Source organism: Tursiops truncatus, chromosome 7, assembly GCF_011762595.2.
Source record: "Tursiops truncatus isolate mTurTru1 chromosome 7, mTurTru1.mat.Y, whole genome shotgun sequence".
In the NCBI taxonomy this organism is placed as follows: domain Eukaryota; kingdom Metazoa; phylum Chordata; class Mammalia; order Artiodactyla; family Delphinidae; genus Tursiops; species Tursiops truncatus.
Window position 1 is genome coordinate 78,227,458 of NC_047040.1, and position 17,698 is coordinate 78,245,155.

Genomic DNA, 17,698 nt, shown 5'->3' on the forward strand with positions numbered 1-17,698 from the left:
ACCTCACCTCCACATACTTAATTGAAGAGGATAATTTTGAAGTTCAAGATTGCCTTCCTGGAGAAAACTTGGCTATACCCATCAGGCTCTGAATGTAAACTATACCATTTCTTTTTTTTTTAATTAAAAAAAAAATTGGGAGGAGGCGGGGATTCCCTGGCAGTCTAGTGGTTGGGACTCTGCGCTTGCACTGCAGGGGTCACCGTTTCGAACCCTGGTCAGGGAACTAAGATCCCACAATTTTGGGATCTTAAATTTTGGGACAAAAAATTTTGTCCTGCAGTGTGGCCAAAAAACAATTTTTTTTTTTTGTTTAAATTGAAGTATAGTTGATTTACAATCAACTATTTGATTTCAGGTGTACAGCAAAGTGATGCAGTTATATACCCTTTCTTTAGAAGTGTAAAAAGTGCCCACTATCCCCTAAGCATTTATGTTACAGTAATTTCTGAGATTCCCCCAGCCAAAGACATGGATAGACTCTGGAAGCATTTCCCAATTTACTGATTGGGGCTTCTTCTGCATCCTGATTCTCAAAAAAATTATTGGATCTTTCTGCAATACTGAGGGACAGATCAGACACTGATGGATAGTCTTCTTTATTGTACCTCCGTATAATGACACTTGTCTCCAATTTCAAAGGAGCCCTTTATTGTAGATCATGTATTACATTTGTGTTCTGCAGAATACACTTTGGAGAAAATTATTTGCAGTAGGTAATTGGGAGCTACTGAAGGATTTTTAAAACAGAAAGTGGTATGATCAGATGTGCATTGGTCAGAGTGGAAGATAGATTTGCGGAGAGGGAGAGTTGAGGCAAGGAGTCCAGTTAGGAAGCTCTTGAAATAGTATAGGTGTGAGATGATGGAGACCTCAAGTAGGGCAGTAGCAGTGGGAATAGAGGAGGAGGTGAACTGAGAAATATTCAAGTCATAAAGGCAGCAGGTTTAATAACTAACTAACTTAGGAAGGGAGAGGAGTCTAGGATGAACCCCTCCACTCTGGTTTGGGTGACTGACTGGTTAGTTGTATGCTGCTGAGATTGGGAAGCTAGGCCATTTCTTCTGATGCCTTTTGAATTAACCCAAGGAGCTCAGGTTAGAAGCAGTGTCCAGGTTTTGAAGGCTTCAGTCTTCCAGCTGTTGATCGTGATTCGTGGCTAAGAAAATTACTTGGCTTCATCCCAAAGGCTGTGAAATAGTTTTGTTTCAGAGATCTAGGACCCCCAGGGGCCAGGAGCTGGCTGCAGAATAATTATGACCCAGCTGTCTCCATTCTGGGCCCTGTACCCATCCTGATAGACCCTATTATGTTTTCTTTGGAAACCAGAAAGGAAACATGCTGTGTTCCCCTAGCCTTGGCCTTGAGGAACTTCTCAGCAAAGAAATCTTCAAACTGATTTTTAAACAACCCCTTCCTCAGTAAATGAGTATTATTCCAAGTGACAATCAGGCTACACAGAAGGGCATTTGGGATATTGCTCAGCTAGTAACCAGAAGGAAAAGCTATTTTAAAAAATTTTATTCTCTTATATATGCTTCTTTTTCTGTTAAGAAGTAGAAGATCATAATATTTTTCCAGAGTATCTCCGCTCTCTTAATTTTGTTAGGCGTTTCTAGCCATTCGTTTAGTATGTTCACTGACATATGTGAGAGAAAAATGGGTCCCTAGTCAAGTAAGTTTGATAATGACCACATTCAGTGCCCTTTCAAGGCACACAGTAGGCCACTAAATTCTCTTAGCATTCTGTGATAAATAAACCGATTAAATTTTATTTAACCCAAAGATATCCCAAAGTCATCTGATCTCAGAGCCCATTTTTTTTCCCCCAGTGAATGCCTATTAACTACTTGAAGAACTGGTATTCTGCAGAATGCAGCTGGGGAAAGGCTCATCTAGTTATTTACACCAAGTCACATATTTTCTGGGAACAATCTCAGCATCTCAAATTGGGTGCATTTTGCAGGCAGGATGCAGTTAACATTAGATTGATATATATGTTCCCAGGCCTTCCTCTCAGAGACTTTGGTTCACTAGTTTGGGATGGGCCTTAGGGTTTTCATTGTTGACATACACTTCTAAGGTGATTTTTATGTAGCTACTTTGAGAAGTACTGGGTAAAATTATCGCCCTGATCAGCCAGTGTTTGTTACAGGGCACAGTACTTGGAGTTTCCCTTTTTTTCAGGTCTCTCTCCCTCTGGGTGGCAAGCCCTTTGAAGTAGGAGTGTCTATCTTATTCCTCTCCCTACCCTTGCCTAGCCTTGCTTGCCTGGGTACTTGCCCCAAGACAGACACTCAGTATATGTTTGCTGGAATGTATTGAAATTCAATAACCCTAATTCCTCCAGAAATCAAGAGGGACCTCGGGAATGATCAGAAATGATTGAACATGGTGTATATGTCAGGGATTCCCTAGGGACGTATATCTATGAACAGCCACACAATTATTTTTTCTTTAAAAAACCAAAGTAAATTTGGGCTTCCCTGGTGGCGCAGTGGTTGAGAGTCCGCCTGCCGATGCAGGGGACGCGGGTTCGTGCCCCGGTCTGAGAAGATCCCACATGCCGCGGAGCGGCTGGGCCCGTGAGCCATGGCCGCTGAGCGTGCGCGTCCGGAGCCTGTGCTCCGCAACGGGAGAGGCCACAACAGTGAGAGGCCCGCATACCGGAAAAACAAAAAAAAACAAAGTAAATTTAAAAATAGAGGTTAGCAGGTTTAGGAAATCAGAAGGCCTGTATTTGTAAAAGAGCCAGAGTGTGATAAGGGAAAGTCAGTCTTCTCCCCTTATATTTCCAACTGGGCTATATATTGATTGTAAACAGAGTGGTGACAAGGTAAGTTTCCCTCCACACCAGACTCCTAGACCCTACTCCGTGGAGCCCACCTCTTTCAACAGTTTTTCTTTTTTTTTTTACTAGAAGCTTTATTGAGATATAATTCATATAGCATACAATTCACTCATTTAAAGTATATAGTGCCATGGCTTTAGTATATTCAGAGTTGTGCAATCATCACATCCCCCCAGAAGGAAATCTCACACCTATTAGCAGTCACTCCCCACTACCCCCCAACTTTCCCAGCCCTAGGCTGTCTCTGTGGATTTACCTGTTCTGGACATTTCATATATATGGAATCAGTCATATGATATGTGGCCTTTTGTGACTGCCTTCTTTCACTGAACATGATGTTTTCAGGCTTCATCCATGTTGTAGCATATATTAGCATTTATTTCTTCTTGTCGCCAAATAATATTCCATTGTGTGGATATAAACTATTTATCTTTTCAATCACTGATGGACATTTGGGTTGTTTCACTGTTTGGCTGTTATGAATAATGTTGTACAAGTTTGTGTGTGTATATGAAACTTAATAGTTTCTTGACCAGTCACTTTAAAATGTAAGCCATTTTTTTTTTAATTGGAGTAAAATTGCTTTACAATGTTGTGTTAGTTTCTGCTGTACAGTGAAGTGAATCAGCTCTATGTATGTATACCTATGTCCCCTCCCTCTTGGACCTTCCTCCCACCCCCATTCCACCCATTTAGGTCGTCACAAAGCACCGAGCTGAGCTCCCTGTGCTATAAGGCAGGTTCCCACTAGCTATCTATTTTACACATGGTAGTGTATTTATGTCAAATCTAATCTCACAATTCATCCCACCTTCCCCTTCCCCCCGTGTCCACATGTGCATTCTCTATGTTTATGTCTCTATTCCTGCCCTACATATAGGTTCATCTGTACCATTTTTCTAGATTCCACATACCTGCATTAATATATAGTATTTGTGTTTCTCTTTCTGACTTACTTCACTCTGTATGACAGACTCTAGGTCCATCCACATCTCTACAAATGACCCAATTTCATTCCTTTTTATGGCTGAGTAATATTCCATTGTGTATATGTACCACATCTTCTTCATGCATTCATCTATCGGTGGACATTTAGGTTGCTTCCTTGTCCTGGCCATTGTAAATAGTGCTGCAGTGAACATTGGAGAACATGTGTCCTTTTGAATTATGGTTTTCTCTGGGTATATGCCCAGTAGTGGGACTGCTGGGTCATTTGGTAGTTCTATTTTTAGTTTTTTAAGGAACCTCCATACTGTTCTCTCCATAGTGGCTGTATCAATTTACATTCCCACCAACAGTGTATGAGGGTTCCCTTTTCTCCACACCCTCTCCAGCATTTATTGTTTGTAGATTTTTGATAATGGCCATTCTGACCGGTGTGAGGTGATACCTCTTTGTAGTTTTGACTTGCATTTCTCTAATAATTAGTGATGTTGAGCATCTTTTCATGTGCCTCTTGGCCATCTGTACGTCTTCTTTGGTGAAATGTCTATTTAGGTCTTCCACCCATTTTTAATAATTTGAGATATACTAAAGATATGTTGAAGATTCAAGGTATTTTTGAATCCTACTCCACTGACCTATGTGGTCATATCTCAGCTATTTCCATGTAACTCTGCTCTAGGCAGTGTGGTCCCCTCCCAGTTGCATGAATAGGCAGTGTTCAATCCCAAGTGTGAGAATTGTGGACACCGTTCCCTTTTTTGGGGGAAGCTCCACCCCACTTTAGAGCTTTCACACTGCACAAGGTCCAGCTCTTATTCCATTCCTCCCGTGGGGCTCTTCCCAGCGTTTCCAGATTCTTTGGAATTCACGTGGCAGCGTCTGTCCCACTCACCTGGGCGCTGACCACCTCCAGCCCCGTATAGCTTTGTCACTGTTTCATGGGTCTGTGTCTTCTCTCTGCAGGTGTGAGATGCTGGCGGGCAAGGATCAAATCCTACCATTCTTTTGCGCCTCCCTTACCCCAGCCACAACTACACAAGGGTTAGAGAGAAATGAATACTGAATAAATGGATGCTATAGCTCAAAGCCTCTGTGACATCAGTGTTCTCCATGCAGAGTAAAATGGGACTGGTTTGCAAGTGAGGAAATGATGGGAGTCATTGATTGAACCAGGTGCAGCTCTGAAATTGTGAGGGGCTCATTTAAAGAGTTGCGGACTTGTCACAGAAAATGCGGAAAGGCGCTCTGTTTAGAAATAACCTTGTCTGAACATCGTATATTCTCTTCATTTCTTCTTACTTGTTCTCATTTGCAAGGACATGTTCAGGGACATTGTCTTGAAAATAGGATCCTTGCAACTTCCTCTCTTTTATTTACAAGTTCAGATCATAATTTAGCGGCTCTATCATTATCAGAGCCATTATGTCTGTGATGGCCATAGACCACTTCACTAGCAAGGTCAGTTCTTTGAATGAGCCCCACATAAACGGACCTTCTCATGTTAATCTCTAAAGCCAAATGGAAACCAAAAAGAAAAAATTATGAAAAATCAGATAGAAAAGTATAATAATTTGAAACAGAACAAAGATATTTGTTTTTCTGGCATTTGGCAATGAAAATGTCAAGCCATTTTCCTATAAAACCTTCTCTCTAGATATTTCTCTGCGGATGACATCCCAGTTCTTTCTTTATGAGCTAGTTATGAAAAGGTCCATGGGAATAATTCTGCCTAAATAAAATTACTAATTCATAGCCTTAATTTTTCTGTGATGTTGAAAAGAGCTACAGCCTAAGACAGTAGCTGTTGGTCACTGCTACCCTGGTTTAGAATGCGGGGCTGGCTGAGGGGTGTAGAGACAGACTGTACATTATAGTGAAGCTGCGGCTGTTACTTATTATGTCAGGGCCACACTGGTTTGCTTGGTCACAGCTGTAATTGGTAGAACGGTGGTAGATCCCTTCAACAAGAATGTGTCTTTGCATCCCCAGCATCATTCATGTAAAGACAGGGGTCATCTGGGTGACTTCCTTCAATTCCTACCGTGCAAATATATTGACATGTTTGTTCAACAAACAGAATTTGTTGTGAAGGCATGAGCTTTGTAAATTAATCCTAGAACTATTTATTGGTGGCCTTTGTACGGAGCAAGTTATTAAGTCAGAATGTTACCAAAGAATTGTTTACAGGTATGGTTTTTTTTTCTGAGCATCCAAATGAACAGTTAGTGAGTACCTATGGCATGCCTAACACTATACTAGGAGTGGTAACCCCTTAGAGTTATAGAGATAGAAGGGGTCCCAGTATGGAAATGCTTAGGGTTAAGTCAAGAGGACCAGATCCATGCAGGGACCATAGAATAATGGGATGGGCTTTATTTTTGCAGAAAGAATTGGATTCACCACAGTGCTTGCCACTGACTAACTATTTGGATTTGGACAAATTATGTACCTCTCTGAGTCTATTTTCTTATCAGTAAAGTGGGGTAATAATATCCTTACAAGATTATTGTGGTGATGAAATCAATTAGATAACATACATAAAAAGTTCTGACACATAGTAGTTTAATAAAATTTAGATACTATTATTAATTGGAAGACAGCTTAGGGTGACTGAAACCAGGTCCAGGAGATTTGGTATAGAGTGTAAACATAGGCACAAAAGGAATTGGGAATCATAAAAAGACTTTGGAGGCATGGAATTAGCCTGTGTAATTTCATAAATGTAATATCTAAGCCAGACTACGGTAACCATAGTAATAGTTCCCATGTGTTATAGGCCAAAATTGTTGTAATTGCTCGATGTGAATTTTTTTCCCCTTAATTTTCACAATAACCTTATGATGTAGATACTTTTATCATCCATTTCCTAGGCGTAGAAAATGTTAAATGATTTGTCCAACGTCGTTCAGCTAGTAAATGATGGAACCAGGGTTTGAATCCAAGTGTCTGACTCAGAGCCACTTCCTAAAACAGGGAAGCGAGGGGTTAGGGTGGCTAGAAAGGCAGAGATGGCAGATCAAGTGAAGAAACAGAACCACAGGAGAAACACTAGGCAAGATATTGACAGACTAATAAAGATGGGGACCTGCTGGTGATCAGGCATGGCAGTGAGGGCTGGGACAGATCTGTAGGCAGAAGGGAGCCACTTCCTCTCAAGGTGGAACTTTATTGCATCTGCAGGAGTCCTGGCAACGTGGTGGTCTCATCTGACTGCATCTGCTGCATCTTTGAGTTCTACTGACAGTGACCGAGCCACTTCACATACCTTTTCTGTGTCAGGGCAGAATCTTTCATCTCATCTGAGTCGTTCCTTAATTTCCTTAAGTTTAGGGCAGAATTGCATTCCAGGAACCCACCTGATATGCACTTTTCTTCTCTAAACATACCCTGTCCTCTCTTTTCCACGAGCCATCCATGCACTCATCCGTCTATTCATTCAACCAGGCCTGAACACTTGAAGCCTGTGCTGGCAAAGGGATGAACAAAGTCAGAAACAGTTTTTCATCCTTCTCACGCAATTCCCTAAAATGTACCCCCTATTCCTGGGACTACAAATATTTCAAATATTTTTGAGAACAATGCCAGTTTAGTCAACATCCGCACCCCACCTCCACCTCTCCCCATAGCAGTCCTTTTTTTTTTTTTTTTTTTTTTGCGGTACGCGGGCCTCTCCCGTTGCGGAGCAACAGGCTCCGGACACGCAGGCTCAGTGGCCATGGCTCACGGGCCCAGCCGCTCCGCGGCACGTGGGATCTTCCCGGACCGGGGCATGAACCCGTGTCCCCTGCATCGGCAGGCGGACTCTCAACCACTGCGCCACCAGGGAAACCCAGCAGTCCTTTTTTGATGAAGGAATCAAGCCATTGATCTGCATTCTGGTTCATGCTCCTCTCTTCTGAGAGGGGGTAGGGCAGCCCTTTAAGTCCTGGACTAGCTGCTTCTGCGGTCCTTTTATTCGGGGCCTTTAGACTTCTATGGCGAATTATTAGCCAGTTTTAAATGTACCTTGTGACTATTTACACTTCCTTTGTGCTTTCTCTTTAAGTGTCTGGGAAACAGGATCCATTTTGACACCTTCCCTGGAGATCAGCTGTCTACAGAAGTGGGGTGTGGTAAGGGGACAGGAGAAAGAGGAGGCTCCCGGGCAAGGGGGGACTTTCAGAGATCTTTTCCAGCCGGTACTTGCCCTTGTCTGTCATACATAGAGCTATCTAAGAGTGGGCTGTATTTTATAGAAACAATGCCCTCCCCCTCCAAATTCTGTTTCTAGCTGCCTCTTCCAAATAATAGTTACTCTTCATTGAAGGCTTACTATGAACCACGAGCTATTTCAGGGAAGATTTGTACATTACCTGTGCAGCAAACAGGTGGGACGTGGCTGGTGTCTGTCCTGATTGGATTGCTTATTTCGTTGTTTATGCTGATTAGTTGGTATTCATATCACACCACTTATCAAACAATTTGAATATTTCCCGGCATTTTCTGAATACTCTACGTGACATATATCATTTATTTCTCACAAGAGCAGATGAGCTATGAGGTAGGTGTAATTATCCCTATTTTACAGATGAGAAAACTGAGGCATAGAGAGGATAAATAACTTCTCATGGTCACACAGTTACAGTATCCATGTTCATACCCAGAGCCTCCAGGCCTTTCTAGCGTGCAATGCTACTTTCCAAGCCCTAGAAAGCCCCTTTTCAGTGCTTGGTACAACTAAGTCATGTCTTGCTGCTTTGTTTACTAGATGCAGCCTCTCAGAATGCCTCCTTCTCGGAGACCAGAGGAGGGAGGTTTAATCAGCTTCCTTGTGCACAGTACTCCAGCCTCTTCATTAGTCTTTCCTGTAGGAAGAAACAGAGGCGCAGCCGTGGCAGAAGCCGGACAGTGCATTCTACAAGCATCTCTTGAGCCACTTCCCCCAAAGCCTGCTGTGCATGTTTCTGCAATGGGACCTAAGCTTTCTTCCCATGCACGGACTGCCCTGATCTATGGTATACTGCATTCTCTTAAACTATCAGATTCCACCACTCAAAGGAGCAAACTGAAACCTGTTCTCGCTGACCTCCCTGATTCTGCTGGCTCCTCTAAACTCTCAGCACCCTTAAGGGAAATTGAAAAATGTGATCATCCGTGGCTGTGTGCCAACTCTGGAGGGCTTGCTCTGGTCAGCTCCATCCTTATAACACTTCACTTATCAGGACATTGATTATAGGGGGAACAGGGTTGGAGAAAGAGGAGAGTGAAATTGGATCATTAGTTTTTCAAAAAAAATATTTTAATTGAGGTGAAATTTATATAACATAAAATTAACCATAGTACATTCATAATGTTGTGCAACTACCACCACTATCTAGTTCTAAAACATTTCATCACTCCAAAATAAAACCCAGTACTCATTAAGCAGTTACTCAGCACTCCCCCCTCCCCCTCCTCCTACCCTGGGTATCCACCAGTCTGCTTTCTATTTCTGTGAATTTACTTTTTCTAATATTTCATACAAATAGAGTTATACAACATGGCCTTTTGTGTCTGGCTTCCTTCACTTAGCAGAATGGAGATTCATCCACATTATAGTATGTATCAGTACTTCATTTGTTTTTATGGCTGAATAATATTCCATTCCATGGATATATCACATTCATCCATGAATGGACATTTGCGCTGTTTTCAACTTTTGCTGCTAGAAACTTTTTTTTTTAATTAATTAATTTATTTTTGGCTGCCTTGGGTCTTTGCTGCACACGGGCTTTCTAGTTGCGGCGAGCGGGGGCTACTCTTCGTTGTGGCGCGCCGGCTTCTCACTGTGATGGCTTCTCCTGTTGTGGAGCACGGGCTCTAGGCGTGCGGGCTTCAGTAGACGTGGCATGTAGGCTCAGTAGTTGTGGCACACGGCCTAAGTTGCTCCGTAGCATGTGGGATCTTCTCGGACCAGGGCTTGAACCCGTGTTCCCTGCATTGACAGGAGGATTCTTGACCACTGGACCACCAGGGAAGTCCCTAGAAACATTTTTGGATAAGTGTTCATTTGAGTACTTGTTTTCAGTTCTTTGGGGTATGTACCTAGGAGTGGAATTGCTGGGTCATATGGTAATTCCATGTTTAGCTTTTTGAGGAACTGCCAAACTGTTTTCCGCAGGGGCTGAAATATGGGTCGTTGGTTTTGGTAGAGAACTTCAGGGCAGACATCATGAAGACAGGAAAGCACATACGACTCTGTCTCTATAGAAAGTCTATACATTTTGGGACAAGACTGAAAATGTACAGTAAGATGTCTTCTAGGGACCAATACTGAGCAATAAAAAATATAGCTGTATGTGTATGTACGGGGGCAGAGATTTTCTTATGTCTCCCCCAGTCCATCTCCCGCTGGGATTACTGAGATAACCTCTTTGCTGGTCCCTTTCCCTCTGCCATTGTCCCTCACCAGTCTTTCCCTTGGAGTGGTTTGCTCTAGGAATTATCTTTTCAAAGTGCAGATCTCGTCTTGTCACTCACCTATTTAAAATCCTTAAGTGGTACCCCATGACCTTCAGAACACATTGCAGATCCCTCTCTTCGGTGCATCAGGAGCTTTACTCCTTGGTCCTTGCTGGGGTCTTCAGCTTCAGCTTCTGCTACACCCACAGACATTGTCATCCTTAGACGACATTACCTACCTGTAGGTCCCCAATGGCTCATGCTCTTACCCCTTCTTGCCTTTGCACATGTTCCCTCCTCTGCCCACAGGGCTAACTGTTACATCTCCTTCCAGACTCCGCTCAAACACTGAATCCTACCAGAGGTCCCTCATGACTCCCCGGCCTGAACTTTGGTACTCCCCACTGTATTTTCATGGCTTCTTTATAGCTTTTACTAGGCTTCACAAGGATAGGGACCATTACTCTGTTTGGTTCATTGTGCGTCTAAAACACCCACAACAGTGCTTGGCACAAAGGAGCTCTCAAAGTAGGTCCTGACTGAATGAGGTCAGGATGACATTTTTCATTTTGTTGTCTTACTATCTGACAGGTAGTAGGTATCAAATAAATGTCATTTGAATGAAAGGTAAGGTGGAAGAGAAGAGGAAGGGGTGAGCGAGGGAGGGTGGGAAGAAGGCATAGGAGAAAGATGGAGAAGAGGAAAGAAGAAAGCAGGAGAGGCAAAGAAATGACAAAAAAGATGAAAAAGAGAGTGGATAAAAGAGTGGGAGAGGGCTTTCCTGGTGGCGCAGTGGTTGAGAGTCCGCCTGCCGATGCAGGGGACACGAGTTCATGCCCCGGTCCGGGAAGATCCCACATGCCGCGGAGCGGCTGGGCCCGTGAGCCATGGCCGCTGAGCCTGCGCGTCCAGAGCCTGTGCTCCGCAACGGGAGAGGCCACAGCAGTGAGAGGCCTGCGTACCACAAAAAAAAAAAAAAAAGAGTGGGAGAATGAATGAAACTGGGGAAGGCAGAGAGGATGCCTAGCTTCAAAAAAGTGTAGCCATTTGCTACAAATTTCAAACTTATTACATTCAAACATGTGCTTGCGTATTAGAAGGATGGAGGGCTTCAAGTCTTGGGATGAGTGCCCCTCACCCCGATCTCATCGCATTCCATGTCCATTCTGCACAGGGTCAGGGGAGGGTATCAGACACCTGGCAGGAATAGCTGCTTCCATCAGTCCCATCATCCTTAGTCTATTTGGGGGACCTCTGGGTCAGAGCACATAAAGGGGCATTTGAGATCAAAGCGGGAGTGGCTGTCTTCTGCTCAGCCTAAGCTGCCTTCCTTTGCTTACATAGCACACGTTATGTAATTTGCACTTTGCAAGCAGCTGCTAGGTGATGCCGCTACCTTCTGGCTCTGCAGTGACAGAAGAAAGGCTCACTTAGGAAATGCTGGCATGGGACTAGGAAGGCTTTTTAAATTCAGGTCTCTATGGAGAAAATGACACCAGGTTCCTTCCTAGTTTCTCATAAGGGATTTTTAAGCAGCTAATCTAAATGCGATAAATGCCCTGGTGACAGGCTCCTGCCTACCCACATTGCTTCATGCATGCCAAAAGGTGGAGGAGCAAGAAGGCCTCCGGGTGAGTCACTGGTCTCCTAAGGGCCTGAGTTCCTAAATGGAGCATCAGAATGCCCTCACGTACCTCCGGCAGCCCTGGCCAGGAAGACTCCTCAAGGTACCCCTTCTGCACTCTTTCATTGGCCTTTTCTCCCATTTTAAGGCTACTGCTGCTTGTTTCTGTAAACCAGCAACTAGTCAGCCAACAAATTGATGTTCTCAAAACAGTGATTAAAATCTGATCTCATGTGTCTCACTACTGGGCTCTGTGTCGGGGCAGGTGCCTGCAGACCGTGTTGGGTGGGCTCAGAGAAGGCGAGTGGAGTTGGCGGTACTCACTCCCAATTAGAAGTGTCTCCTGTCAGAGCCAGAAGACCTCATGGCTTTTCACAAATCAAAGAAACTTCTCCTTGCAAAGGGAGCCCTGAGGTAAATGCTTCCAGAAGCACCTTTGGAAGTGCACAGACATTTTCAGGCCACTCAGGAACTCTTTCTAAAGTTGTTTATTCTCTGTGTGATCCAGAACCCCTGCAGCAGGGATTCTCAAAGTGTGGTCCGCAGACCACTCTGCGCCACCAGGAGAGTCCTCTGGGGAGCTGGTTAGAAATGCAGTTTCTGGATTCAGCATCCGCTAGGGGAAGCAGGAAACACCATCTTTATAAGCACCGCCGATGATTCTTTGCATGCTGAACACCAGAGCCACAGCCTTACAGGTTTACAGAGCAGCACATCTTGAAAGGCAAGCCCCAGACATCTCCTGTGTACGCACCTGCAGAGTTCCTTCTCTGTGTCTCACCTGGGTGACCCCCTGGTCCAGGATGACGCGACCAAACACACAGCACCTGCTGCTGGCTGTAAGGGCACTTCTGGAGCTCTGATTTAAGCCATTCTTGTCAGCTGGGTTGCTTGTGTTGTTTTGGTTTTGGTGCTTATTTATTTACTTGGCTGCGCCGGGTCTTAGTTGTGGCATACGGGATCTATTTCCCTGACCAGGGATCAAACCTGGGCCCCCTGCATTGCGAGCTCGGAGTCTAAACCACTGGACCACCAGGGAAGTCCCCTAGGTCGCTTTTTTTTGATGACTGCTCTTTTCTTCATATTGGCCGCATGCGGAATGTTTTTCATCCGTGTCTCTCCTTGGGGGATTGGACTGAAACCAAATCTCAGGCTGTGAGTACATGTCGCCACCAGGATTTGTGGCACAGGGCACCAGGATTTACTTGGACTTTGTTTTCAGACCGGTACCAGTCCGTGGCCTGTTAGGAACCGGGCCACACAGCAGGAGGTGAGCAGCGGCGAGCGAAGCTTCATCTGCCACTCCCCATGGCTCCCCATCGCTCCCCTTCGTCCTCTTACCCCCTGAACCATTCCCCGCCCCCGTCCATGAAAAAATTGTCTTCCAGAGAACTGATCCCTGGTGCCAAAAAGGTTGGGGTCCGCTGTTCTGAAGGACTCAGAATTGCCACAGTCCTTCAGAGTCCTAATCTTACTTCTATGAGGATCTATAGAAGAGATCCTCACAACGGTGGTAAAGTACCCTCCACCTAAGGATGGTTTTGATAAAATGGAGAGGGAGAAACAGCATCTCTCTGGCACCGTTGTTTCCTTCCTTTTTCTCTCCTCCCTGTTGGGCGTGCTCACCCCCTTTCTACCTCATCCTGCCTGATGCCAAATGCTCATCAGGAGCCCCTGGCTGGTCCGGACACACCCGGAAGCTCCGATCTTCTTCTGACCCGCTGATTGCCCATCAGAACTAATCTGTCATGTGGCCCGCGTTCTCAGAAGTTTGCTAAGCTAAGGATCTAATTGTAATGCTAATGATTTAAACCAACCCAGCAACTCTCGGGTAACATCTGCATCTCAGTAACAACCTCATTGAAGTGAATGATGTAGGAATTTGAGGCCCCTTAGGGCAACACATGGCAAACGGGGAAGGTTGGTCTCTGAAGTCTCATTCTGCCTGTTCTCTGTGTACGGCCACCCTGCAAGAGGTAGTCCTGGGATAAAATAGTCTTCAAAACCTGAGTACTTTTTTTTTAATCCCACGTGGCTTTCCTTTTGATGAACTTTCAGTTTAGTGGAAAAGTTGAGAAATTGTTTTAACCAACAAATTCATTGAGGCGCCTGCAGAAAATTACCTGGTGCTTGCAGTATGGGGTTCTCCGTTAGTAGAACTTCCAATAAATAGTGAACTTAGTCCCAGTGAGTGACTGAGATACTGAGCAAAGGTATTAAACAATGCCCAGGTTATTGACCCCAAAACTAAAGGAGGCCCATGATCTGTGTATTAGTCTGCCTGGCCTGCCATAGTAAAATACTACTTAAACAACAGAAATTTATTCTCTCATGGTTCCAGAGGCCGGAAGTGCAAGATCCAGGTGCCCGCAGAGCTGGTCCCTGGTGAGGTCTCTCTTCTTGGATTGTAGATGGCATCATCTCACTGTGTCCTCACATGGCATTTCCTCTGTGTGGCTGCATCCCTGGTGTCTCTTCCTCTTCTTCTAAGGACACCAGTCCTATTGGATTAGGACTCCTAATGACCCTGGTTAACCTTAATTACCTTACTGTTAACCAAATACATTAGGGATTAGGGCTTCCATGTATGAATTCTGGGGGATACGGTTCAGTCCATAACAATCTGGAAGGCAGAACTTCCTACTTCAGGGCTTGGTTCTGTCACTGGTTTGCCTCATGAGTAAAAGATAATTCTAAACCTTGTTAAATGGGTAATCTGTACAGCAACCTGATGCAGTTGTTCCAGTCAGTGGACAATGTGGTGTAGTCTAACTTGGGCTCAGCTCGCTTATGCTTAGGTTTCCCGAATCCATAACTCAAGACTGTGGGTTGTTGTTCTTGAGCATATGTGTGTGTGTCTAACTGGAACTTACAGCCATATAACATAAATGATTATAGCAGAGGAAAATTCTGTGGGGAGCAGAGCTGTTGCAGAGTGACAAAACAGGTGTCTACTCCACCGTAAACTATTTCTTCCACTCTTGGTGATCTTGGAACATCAGATCTTGGACCCTGAGGACAGCTGTGTTGGCGCAGTTGCGCCCCCTCCTGGATCTCTTTCTTCTGTTGGTTTGCAGGATACACACTGTCCAGGGTCTTCTGCTCCTCTGATCTCTCCTGTATCACCTTTGCTGTCTTCTCTTCCACCTTGGAATCCCTTACCACTTGCTCTTTCCTAAGATTTACTTTAGACCTTGATCTTTTTTCTCTTTTCTCTTTTTTTTTTCTTTAAGAGCCCCTCTGTTTCTCCACTTCAGCCATCAGCTTTATTCCAATAAATCTCGAATCTTTATCTCTATCTGTGATGTATCATCCAAGTCTCCGGTACCACAGGCCTGATTGCCTACCAGCCCTTTCCACTTGAGTCTCTTGTTATCACTTCATTTCCAGTAACTCAAATAAGCTTATGCCTTTACTCCATCTCCCATAAAGTTGCTAATGACTAAATCCTGACAGCTTTTCTCATACTATGTATTATGCCATTTCCTTCTTAATTCTATTACCATTGGCCCAATCCAGACCCTGTTGCCTCATAACCGGATCACTGCCACAGCTTAATTTCTGGCTTCCCATCTTTCTCCTCTCCATTCCATATGCTCCTGCTAGAACTGTCTTCAGATAAAACTTTTATCATGTCTCTCATCTGCTTAATACTTTACTGTCTTCTATCCTCCAGATCAGACCCAAAGAACTCTGACTAACTTTTGACCCTCACTATTGGGTAGGCCAAAAAGTTTGTTTAGGTGTTTCTGTAAGATGTTATGGAATAGGGGCTTCCCTGGTGGCGCAGTGGTTGAGAATCTGCCAGCCAATGCAGGGGACATGGGTTCAAGCCCTGGTTTGGGAAGATCCCACATGCTGCAGAGCAACTAGGCCCGTGAGCCACAATTACTGAGCCTGCGTGTCTGGAGTCTGTGCTCCGCTACAAGAGAGGCCGCAACAGTGAGAGGCCCGCGCACCGCGATGAAGAGTGGCCCCCACTTGCCGCAACCAGAGAAAGCCTTCGCACAGAAACGAAGACCCAACACAGCCATAAATAAATAAATAAATAAAATTAAAAACAAACAAAAAAAACTATAAAAAAACAAAGATGTTATGGAATACATTCTTCATCTCTTTTGAACCATCAGAGCTCAGCACTGAAAGGGACCTTAGATAGTCTAATCCTGTATCCATCTGATGATCAATGACCCACACAAACTATCACTCAGGAGCAATATTAACACCTTTAGTCACAGGCGACGTAGGGAAGCACATTCCCTTTCATACACTTTAGTTGTCAGAAATGTCTTTCTTGAATACAGGTAAATTTGAAGTCTGTATAAAATTGTCCATTGACTTAGTTCTGCCCTTTTTCCACCTACTAGCTTTTAGGTATTTGTAAATGGTTACCATGTGTTGTCTTCCCCAAATAATACACAACCAGTTTCTTCAAATGATCCTCAAAAATCCCTTCCCTCCTGGTTCTTGTCTGGAGGCTCTCCTGGTTGACACTATTCATTCTAACATGAGGCACCTTGCACTGACCCCTATATTAGTTTGGGGGAGGTGGGGCTGTCATGGTTAATATTAACTTTAGAGTCAACTAAAACCACAAGCCCATTTAATTATTATTTTTTTTTGTGGTATGCGGGCCTCTCACTGCTCTGGCCTCTCCTGTTGTGGAGCACAGGCTCCGGACGCGCAGGCTCAGCGGCCATGGCTCATGGGCCCAGCCGCTCCGTGGCATGTGGGATCCTCCCGGACCGGGGCACAAACCCGTGTCCCCTGCATCGGCAGGCGGACTCTCAACCACTGTGCCACCAGGGAAGCCCCCTTCTAATTATTATTAAGTCAAGTGTCTCATAACTGTACTTGGGTAGATTTTTTTTCCCCCAGAAATAAATATCTTTATCTAGATTAAATTTCATCTTGTTCAATCTGGCCATGATTTCAGCCAGAAGAATTCTTTATGGATTTTCTGCCTGTCACCCTATGTATAAATGTTCTCTCCCAATGTTATGGTCTACTGTAAATTTGATCATCAGTGCTATTTATATCTTCATCCAAGTTTCTGATAATGATGTTTTGGGCAGGACACATTTGGAACCAGCAGCAAAGGTTGATACCTTGATAGGCATCCTGTGTCCAGGCACCTGCACAGCCATCGAGCACACAATCTGTGATTAACCCATCTTGTGAATAACTCTGTTCCATGGCTTGATGCATTCCAAATAGCATTTCTTGTAGTCATATCAGACAAGAAGAACATGGAAATCAGGGTGGCTTCCTTGTTATCCAGCATGCATGCCATGTTCGTGGTCACTTTGGGGCCTTTTTTCCATTCTTTCTGGCTAAAAGCTTCCTTTTTTTTTCACCTTTTACTTATATTCATGATGCTCTCTAGCACAGTCAAGAAGCCAGCACTCATCTCCTCCCCATTAATTCCAAGCATTCAGTTTTGCTACAAAGCCCCTAACCTTAAGGCACTTTGCATTGTTTATATACATTGCTTAGTATTACATTTATGCCCAGAATGAAACACACACTCAGGAAATATTTGTTGGATGAGTGCAGGGTAGGCTTGTCATCTTTATCAGACCATAACCATAAACTTCTTGTTGGGGGGTGCTAGCCTTACATTTTTTTTTTTTTTAATTCTGGAGAAATTCACATAACATGAAATTAATCATTTTAAAGTGAACAATTCAGTGCTTCTTTGGGGGCAGTCAAAATGGAGTAGGAAGGCAGCTGAAGCAGAGTCTCTCTTTCCAAGTCACTCCTGGTCTGGCTTGGTTCATTTGATATATTTCTGTGGAGGTACTAAATGGAAATTTACTTTCTAAGCGCTACTTGCTCATCCAGAAGAATTCTTTGTC

General features: G+C 44.2%; 1 protein-coding gene across 2 annotated transcripts in view; it reads left to right on the plus strand.

Moving 5' to 3' along the window:
- The window catches only part of CACNB4 (calcium voltage-gated channel auxiliary subunit beta 4), a 266,634-nt gene that overhangs the window by 134,047 nt on the left and 114,889 nt on the right, over positions 1–17,698 (plus strand). The window lies entirely within an intron of this gene.